The 9,163-nt window shown below is 30.4% G+C and overlaps 1 pseudogene; it reads right to left on the bottom strand.

Moving 5' to 3' along the window:
* Nucleotides 1-1,480: 1,480 nt before the first annotated feature.
* On the bottom strand, nucleotides 1,481-1,599 carry LOC111737314 (annotated as a pseudogene).
* Between the last annotated feature and the right edge of the window lie 7,564 nt (nucleotides 1,600-9,163).

The following is a 9,163-nucleotide window of genomic DNA, read 5'->3' as shown; positions in this document are numbered from 1 at the left end:
CTGTTATTTTTTTTTCATTTTAGTCATTCTAACAAGGATGTAATGATATTTAATTATTGTTTTAATTGAGCAATGCTTTTGTCATTCTTTGACCATCTTTTTCTAACCTAAATCATTTATTAAATTGGTAGTTGCAAAACAGCAATATTTTAATTCTGTAATTATTTGGTATTCTTCTGTCAATGCCTTCTACTGAAGAAGAGTAACCTTCCCTCTTTTGTATTAACATGTTATAATATACTATTCTGATTATATTATTTATTTTGATGCTCAAATTATACCTCATTTGGCTACTAAGAGCCTATTTAAGTTTATTCCTTTGCTTTTGACATATTTAGTACTGACAAGTTTCCAAACAAATAAGTAAACAAAATAAGTAATAGCAATAAAAAGTGTGACAAGGGGGAAAGTCAGAATATGGAGTTGCTACAATATTTTACCTAAAAGGATTGATTTCAACAAAAATTCACAAGATGCATACATGAATAGAAAAGTGTAACTCGTACTCAGAAAAAAAGACACTGTCTGTAAGAGGGCCCAGAATTTGGATTTAGCAGAAAAAGACTTCAAAACAGTTATTATAATTATACTCAAAGAACTAAAGAGAATAATGTTTAAGGAATTAAAATATGACGATGGTGACTCAATGAATAGGGAATATGAGTAAATACATAGAAATATATTTAAAAAGAACCAAATAGAAATTTCAGAACTGAAAATATAATAAATGAAATGGAAAATTTATTAAATGAGCTCAATAACATATTTGAGGAAACAGAAAAACAAATCACTATACTTGAAGACTGATCAATGGAAATTATTCAATCTTAAGAACAGGGAGAAAAAAGATTTAAAAAAATAAGCTCAGAGACTTGTGAGAAAAATGTCAAGCATACAAATATGGATGCAATATGACTGCCAGATAGATAACAAAAAGATAAAGGGGTAGAAAAAATTTGAAGAAATAAAGATAAAAATTTTTTCACATTTGATATAAAAAATATCAATTTATAGACCAAGAAATTCAACAAATCCCATGTTGGATAAACACAAATATATGGGAACCTAGATATATCTAAGTCAAATGCTGAAAGACAAAGTCAAAGAAAATCCCCAAAATAGTGAGAGAAAAACAACATGTAGAGAGAAATAACAATACAATTAACAAATGATTTTGCATTAGACACAATGAAGGGCAGAAAGCAGTGGGATTCACATGTTTCCTGCAGTATATTTAATAGATGCCAGGGCTTGAAATTTCATTGTTTCCACAAGTTTATTACACCTATGGATGCTTTCACTTATATCTTTATTTGTTTATGATATTTATCTATTTATGTCTATCTATCTATTGAACAAATATTATATTCATCATGCTGATTACTGATTTTATTTATTTATTTTTTTTTAGGCTAGGCAACCCTTGGTTCACCTCACAGATTGCAAGGACTGTGTCAGCTTAAAATCCCTTATTTTTTTATTTTTTAAGCACCTGGTCTTCCTAGGTGGTCTCCCATCCAAGTACTAACCAGGCCTGACTCTGCTTAGCTTCCAAGATCAGATGGGATCCAGCTTGTTCAGGATGGTATGGCCGTAGACGATTTTTTTATCCTCATGTGTTCAGAGTTTCAAAATTTTTCATTCATCTCTCTTTAAAAAGTCAATGAAGTTTAGATATCCTTCAATGTTAGAGGAAAACAAAATAGTTAAATATTTCTTGTACTCTTTTTAGTACAAATAATAATTACATTATGTGCTAATCTCTTCAAAGGGAAAGTAAATTTTTAGAACATTGGTTCTAAAGCATAACGCACATCTGAGTAAATTTTGGATGACCAGCATTTCTATAGTTTTATGAGTTTTATTGAGGCTATCTTGTTCCATATGGAGAAAACGTCTTGAAACAGATCCCAGCCCACCTATCCAACTGTTACCGCCCTTCACACAATCCCTTACACCGTCTCAAATACCAAAGTGCCCTTGAGATGTTTTACTTCTTAAACACTTTGGCATTAGTTTTAATCTAATTAACATATATATGAACATTTATAAAGAGATTGCTGATGTAATTTTTTTTTTTTTTTTTGTCAACTCAAGAATACTTTGGGAAGATCTGGAAAAATGTTGATGATATATAGAAAAATCACTCACTACTTTTAGAAAGCGGGTATCACGAGTCAAGGTTTGATCAGGATTGCTAGCTGGATGCTATTTCTATGATTCTCAGATACTCTTTAAGCCATCTCAGTCCATAGCTTTCAGGCACTTCCTCCCATACTCTTCCGTCCATATCTCAACTAGCACAACTTTGGTTTAAGGGAGACTGAGGTTATGAATCACAGCACTGACTAGAGTCAGTAAATGTCTGTTTTATTTGTTACTCAGAACTCACCTCTGCTCTCTCATTGCAATAAGAAAGTCTTCCCAGGCTGCCATGACTTGATAGAAGCTAGACGAGGAAGCCTGGATTTAGTTTTGTGAATTTTATTTTTTAGTAACTGTATATTTGAACAGTAAGTACATTTTCAAAGTCTGGAATCAAATAAGCTAAAATTATGGTGATGATTTTAAAAGATGGATTTTATCCTACATGGCAATTTAATTGCTAGTTAGAAGCAAATCTTGGCTTGTAGCAATAGGGTTAGTCAGTATTGCTCTAAATTCAATATGAACTATTGATTTATGGCTGCTACAATACGAGGGCTTGCTGAAAGAGCAAGGGTTTCCAGATAATATAATTCTGAACAATAAAATTGTTTGAAGAAAAAAGCTGTTAAGAGAACAAATTCATTTAACTCACACTGAACCAGAATACTAGGAACTTGGAAAAGTATAAACTTAATCAAGTTTGGCTGTTTGTTTAGTTTTGAAAAGGGGGGAGACTATGCTGTTAAAATGATCTCTTTACTACTCTTTCTACAATTCAGCTAGTGTTGTAATAATTCCATTGCCAATATTCTTTTGAACAAGAATATATGATCTTATACATAACTGGCCCTTGAGTTTTAGTGACAATAGACAATAGACATATAAAATTACATCTTTTCAGGCCCTACACTCTTTTCTGCACCTCTTATTCTCTTTATAACTCTAAATGTGGACATATCTGCCTACCACTGACATTTCTTATAATACTCAAGTAGATGGTAAGTTATTAAATAAGTAAAAATGCCTTCAATACCTCAAATATATTCAAAGACATTTGTTTTTCCTTCACCACCCAAGTCCACTCAATATTTATTTTCATTCCTTCTCTGGCCTTCAAAATATCTAAAATCTTTCTTTATTGTCTTATTTTTTATTCCAAGGTAAAAAATAAACTGCAGTGTTATTTTTCCTTATAGTATTTGTATTTTCACAATTAGCTATATTTTAACCAATATGCATGATGCACACCAGCACCAGGATCCTGAATTTGAACTGAAATTTCTGGGCTAGTGCTTCTCAATGCAGAGATGAGAGTTAAAATTTCCAAGGCAATTGGATCAGACAGGATATGTATGGGTGAGGAGGAGAAGGGATCAGCCAGGCATGAATATTTTGAAGCTCTCCTTGGGTGATTGTAAAATGTTTTTCCATATTCCCCTTTATAGCTGAGAAACACTCATCTAAGTTTCTTCCTCTTTCAACCATCCCTAAAACAACCTGAATCAACACCGTCACCTTCCGCTTGCTGCTCGCTGTATCTGCTTTTCACCTCCTATTCCCAGATTCTGTTCCAGATCACCATGAATCTGTGCCAGATGAACCCCAGTAACTAGCATAGGCTATAAAGTTGAGTCGAATAACATTGTAAGAGAAAGGACATGCTTCACTGTCTGATACAATACATTCTCTTACAACAATTCTGATTGGGCTGAAAGGAATGAATTCTTTCCTTTCAGATATAGTCTACAACAGTGTTTCACAACCCTCAGTGTACATTAGAATCATCTCGAGAGCTTTTAAAAACATCAATGTCTGGCCTCAACCCAAAGATCTTCATTTAACTGATATATGAAAGGGTCTGGACATTGATCGTTTTTAAGTTCCCAGAGTGATTCTAATGTGCAGCTAAAGTCTGGGATGTTGAGGTGCCAAAAAGGCCACAAGACAAAGAATATGTTACCTCAGTTTAAAGGGCAATGTCATTTATTTTGGCACATTCTTCTTAAAGCTTATTCATATACGATTTTATTTTATTTTCAAAATGTAATATATAATGGTGGTTTAAGATTTTACAAAAACAGAAACGAGTTAATTGACTAAATTAGGTCCCAAAGGTAGTTAATTCCAGATAGTGAAATCCAACACAGTATGTACTACTAGGCCAAGATTTTTTCCAAAAGAATATGTTTTCCTAAAGGGACTTCTGTTGAATTCTGATTCTATTAAGATGCCACCTGAAAAGGATATATTGGTCAAGTAAGCTTGTTACCCTCTTTAGAGGATAAACCAATTTTGAATATTTTCAATAAAGTTGGTTATTTTTAAATGCTCTTTGACGTCCAGCAGTGAAGGAAATCATTTGAAGTGATTAATCCTATATTTTCCTAGCTTATTGACTATAGATTGTGTTTTATGGTAACATAGTAGTAATACGTAACAAATTTTAATTTTCTGCCAAACACACATTAAAAATCACTGTACTACATCATAATGTCCTACATGCATATATATAATAAACCACATTAACGAATACTAGTAAAATCCAATGAATTCACGATACTTCCTGAAATTCAGATTCCTCATCATACTGGAAAAGGAGTTATTATAAGTTCCAGAATAATACTCAAATAATGTTCTTTAACTTGTAGGAGGGGATATAAATCTATTAAATATATCTAGTTTTAGTAAATTGATTTAAAGTATAATTGTAATAAAAAAGAAAATTATTTAAGCCAGGTTTTTTTTGTTAGATACAAAATAATGAATTTGAGAATACTTATTTCTCCATCTATATATTTCATGTGAAGACTAATTTATTTTACCGATTTTCTATTTAAGACAGTTATAGTTTAAGTATATTTTCTGGCATTTCTGTGTTTTCCACTATACTGACTTTAAAATAGTACTCTGAAGCTTCGGGCATTATTCTTCAAAAGGATTCATGAATCATACAACTAGAAGGGTAGAGCAAGTGCCTTCTCTTTTTGCAATGAAAGCATTTGGAATAGTCATATATTGTCCTTTGTCTAATAAGAAGACTATTGATTCATATTTTCTAAAGCATGAATTTACTTGTACTGTTGTTATTTGTGCATGTTCTAAATATGGTTACTAAAAGACACACACACATTCTAGAGGTTTACCCTTTATTAACCACTTATATTTATTGATTACACTATGAATTTAAATGAGTAGTCTATAGATTTAAAGTTTTTCTCTTTTAGATTCCGTTTTTGGTTTTATTCTCATTTGTTAAGGTATTGGCCCATGCTATTACTCATGGCCAAGTCCTATACATATAGATCATCTAGTTTAAGAGTGATTTCTACTTTTTAAAATCAAATAATTTTGCTTTATTATTCTATGTGCTTCTAGACTGTTTTGCTATTATCAATTCAAAACAATCCTTATTTTTTCATAGATATAATAACGAAAAATGGAAAATTATAATTTATTATAAGGCAATGCCATCCAAGGAACACTGAAAACTTGCTGTGTATTATCTAATACTAGCTATCCAAAATGTTTATAAGTTCATTAAAAAACACTCAGTAATGGGTTATTTTGTTTTATTCCTCTTATAATATATATTATAGACAGGAAATTTCATATTTTAAATGAGTTTTTCAACTAAAATTAAGCAATCATTTTAAAAGATGACAAAAAGACATTTTGTGAGAAAAAATAAAAGCAGGCAGTAAATAGAAAATAATATCTAAGCTATTAGGAATTCTTATCATGTTATCTCCTATTTTTAGGACCTTAAAGTAAACTCACTGAAATGAAACAATAAGATACAATGTCATGTTTCTTTTCTTTGGACATTTTAAACAGCAGGAGGGATCCAGTGATTGTCAGGTGGTTTTGTTAGCTGAATACCAAAGGAGTAAAGAAGTGTAGTTTAAGCTAAATTTGGCTTCTAGAGGCCTAGTCCAAAAATTCTGAAACCACCCATTTTCTTTCGCTATACAACTAACTTTAATATTTTCCTCAGTTTCCTCTGATTTTCTTTTCACGCCTGGCAGAGTTAATGGTACTGAACTTATAACTTCTTCATTAGAAGGCTGATCTACATGTATTCACTGATTCTTCTTTGGTCATATAGCATGAAATCTTTAAAAGATAATTAAGAACTTTGTAGGCTTATAACATCATCCCCATTATTGAGACAAATCAAGCATCTATGTAGCGATTTATTTTGCCTGTATTTGCTTCACTATTACCCTAAAAATATTAATCAGATATTTCTTCAACTAAACAAAAGAAAAAGTACTAATGACAAAATGTGGTTTTCCATTTATTTAAGACCTTTCTGATATAAATTTACCTGACTATACAGACAGAAAGCCTTTTTTTTTTGAAATTCAGTTTAGATTAGAATTCTAGAATCGAATCTTCCAATATTTATAAAATGATATCCTTTATTTTAAAACAAAATTACAATTGATAAAACCAGAGTGCATGCTCCAAAAATGATTTTCTCTGTTTTTAAGATTCTGGAAAGACTATCTTCTTACAGATAGTACTACATATTTCATTCTAAGAAAACAAGTTTTCTAACATTGATTAAAATTTTTGACATAATTACTACTTGCATATTTTGTTCTGTTTCTATCTTTATACTTCCCATATAAAAACATAGTTTCTTTCTTTCAGGCATTTTGTAAATAAAAAAGCTAAAAGAAAAACAAAAATGCTTTAGACGAATTGACAAATGTATGCATCTGGGGAATGTTTCTAGGAAGTTTATATTAATAAGTACCTACTATATTTCTAACATATACTATTTTGTTGGGTTTTAATTTATATTGAAAAATATTCTCTATATTGCTATAAATAATCTCGATAATGTTATATGTAATGGGGACTATTAATTAATTATTATCTAAAATAGGAATTATTTGCTCACAAGTAAATTACTTATCTTAAGGTTATATGCATTTTTGTTATTTGTTTATCCATTAATTCATCCATGCATTCAATTTTCATTTATCGCATAGTGTCTGCAAAGCATTATCACTCCATTACATGAGTGGCTAAGAGAGACTGATGAATTTGTAGGAAAGCCAGCCCTGTGAGCCTTCATGAGCCACAGAATATTCTCTAAGCTGTATTGACTAATGACTCAAGAAATTGTCACAATGTCCAATCCAAACATACCACTACCAGTAGGTCTGTGACTCTTCTCAAGTTTTCCTTTTTTTCTTGGAACATGAATCATTCTTCTTCATTTTTGCCCCTGAAATACAAATCAGCTTCCACTTATTCATATACTCAATTCTGATCCCAAATTCTGATCACACTGCATTGCCCCCATTGTTGTTCTGTCCTATCTACAGAAGATAATCTTTTACTTAGCTTTATTTTTGCACATTTGGGTACTTATAATAAATAGTTTGTCACCCTATTTGTTCTGAAATATTTTGGAACTACGTTTTAAGGTACTTCAGCTGCTATAACTCATTATCTTTCAGAATGCAGTTTACCTTCCTTTTTTTCCTTTTGTTTTCCTTTTTCCTTCTTTCCATTCGTTTTCTCCTTTGAATATGTTTTGCTTCAAAAATATCTTGCTGACAAAAGGCCATGTTAGAAGACATACAAATATAATCACTCACTTTCATGGTTATTTTTGACAGATTTTGGACAAAAATAAGGAATAAGAATTCCACAATAAAAATAGAGGAAAAGGTAATTCTATACATCCTGATCATTACTATAATAGTACAATATTGATATGAAGCCTTATCTGCCTATCAGATTACTTAACTTTCAGATTTATTTTAATGAATCTTAATGGCTTACTATAACTAAAATATTTCAAATAAAGTTGAAAAATAACTTTGAAACATGGTAGTGTCATTTCTCTTCACGGTTTCCACAGAGATAAAGATGTAATTCTACTTTAAAAGAACCAGTTAATTAAACATATTAATATTGAAAATATTTGCAGATTAATGCTTAAGCCATTAGGTAGAATATGAGTACCTTAATCTAACAAATTCTGAAGACAAAGTGTGAAGAATAAAAAAATGATGAAAATTGGATTTTAATTTAGTTCTGACATAATGTAGCTGTAATCTCTGAAAAGTTGTTTAACCTCTGTTCAACTTTGCAAAATAATGTTTCTCATGCTAAACAGTACTCTGCAGTAATTATTATTTAAATAAATTAAATTATAAATTATTTCATTAAAAATCTTAACCTAATATTTTGACTTGCTTGACCACCATCTCCTTGCAAAGAAAAATAAAGGCAAGGAAGAAAAAGAAGAAAAAAGAAATAAAAAATTATTGAATACCTACAATGTATTTCCCAGTGTTCTAGGTATTTTATAATTATTGTTCCATTTAATTCTCATAATTACTTCTTTTTTTAATTAAGTTTATTGAGGTATCATTGGTTAATACGATTATGTAATTTTCAGATGTACATTATAATTTGACATCTATATATTCTATTATGTGATTATCATGGACTTTTTTGAAAAACACGTTCATAAAACTTTTATTCCACTTACATGAACTTAATACAAGTGTTCTTAACAATTATGCTTAGATTGTTCATGAAAATTTCATAAGACATTAAACAAAGTTAGCCATCATCTCAAGTTATTTCCCTGTTAATGATTTTTACAGCACATGCATGTTAAGCAAGTATCAAAAAAAAAAAATCACAAAAGCAAAAAAACCTAAATAAAAGTTAAATACATGGGTGTTTTTGTTTTACTGCTGTACTTGATATACATGAAGTAATGAATATCAAGCAATTCATTTTACTATATCTTGTACATTTGTTCTTAAGTTGCCTAAAACATTTAAATACAAATAAAATGAGTGTAGGAAAAATAATGAAAGCAGACAGCAAGTAACTTTACAAATAATGGAATGTGAACCATTTCTGCCCTTATCCAGAGTAAATTGGGTCACAACTAAAGGGACACTTCTGCAGCTGTAGTCAAAGGTGTGCACATTGAGATCCTTCAGATACCATATATTTGATCCCCTTTACCCACTTC

The sequence above is a fragment of the Pteropus vampyrus genome, unplaced genomic scaffold (assembly GCF_000151845.1).
Source record: "Pteropus vampyrus isolate Shadow unplaced genomic scaffold, Pvam_2.0 Scaffold25, whole genome shotgun sequence".
Classification (NCBI taxonomy): domain Eukaryota; kingdom Metazoa; phylum Chordata; class Mammalia; order Chiroptera; family Pteropodidae; genus Pteropus; species Pteropus vampyrus.
The sequence above is the reverse complement of the archived record's forward strand: the minus strand, read 5'-3'. Positions and strand labels throughout refer to the sequence as shown.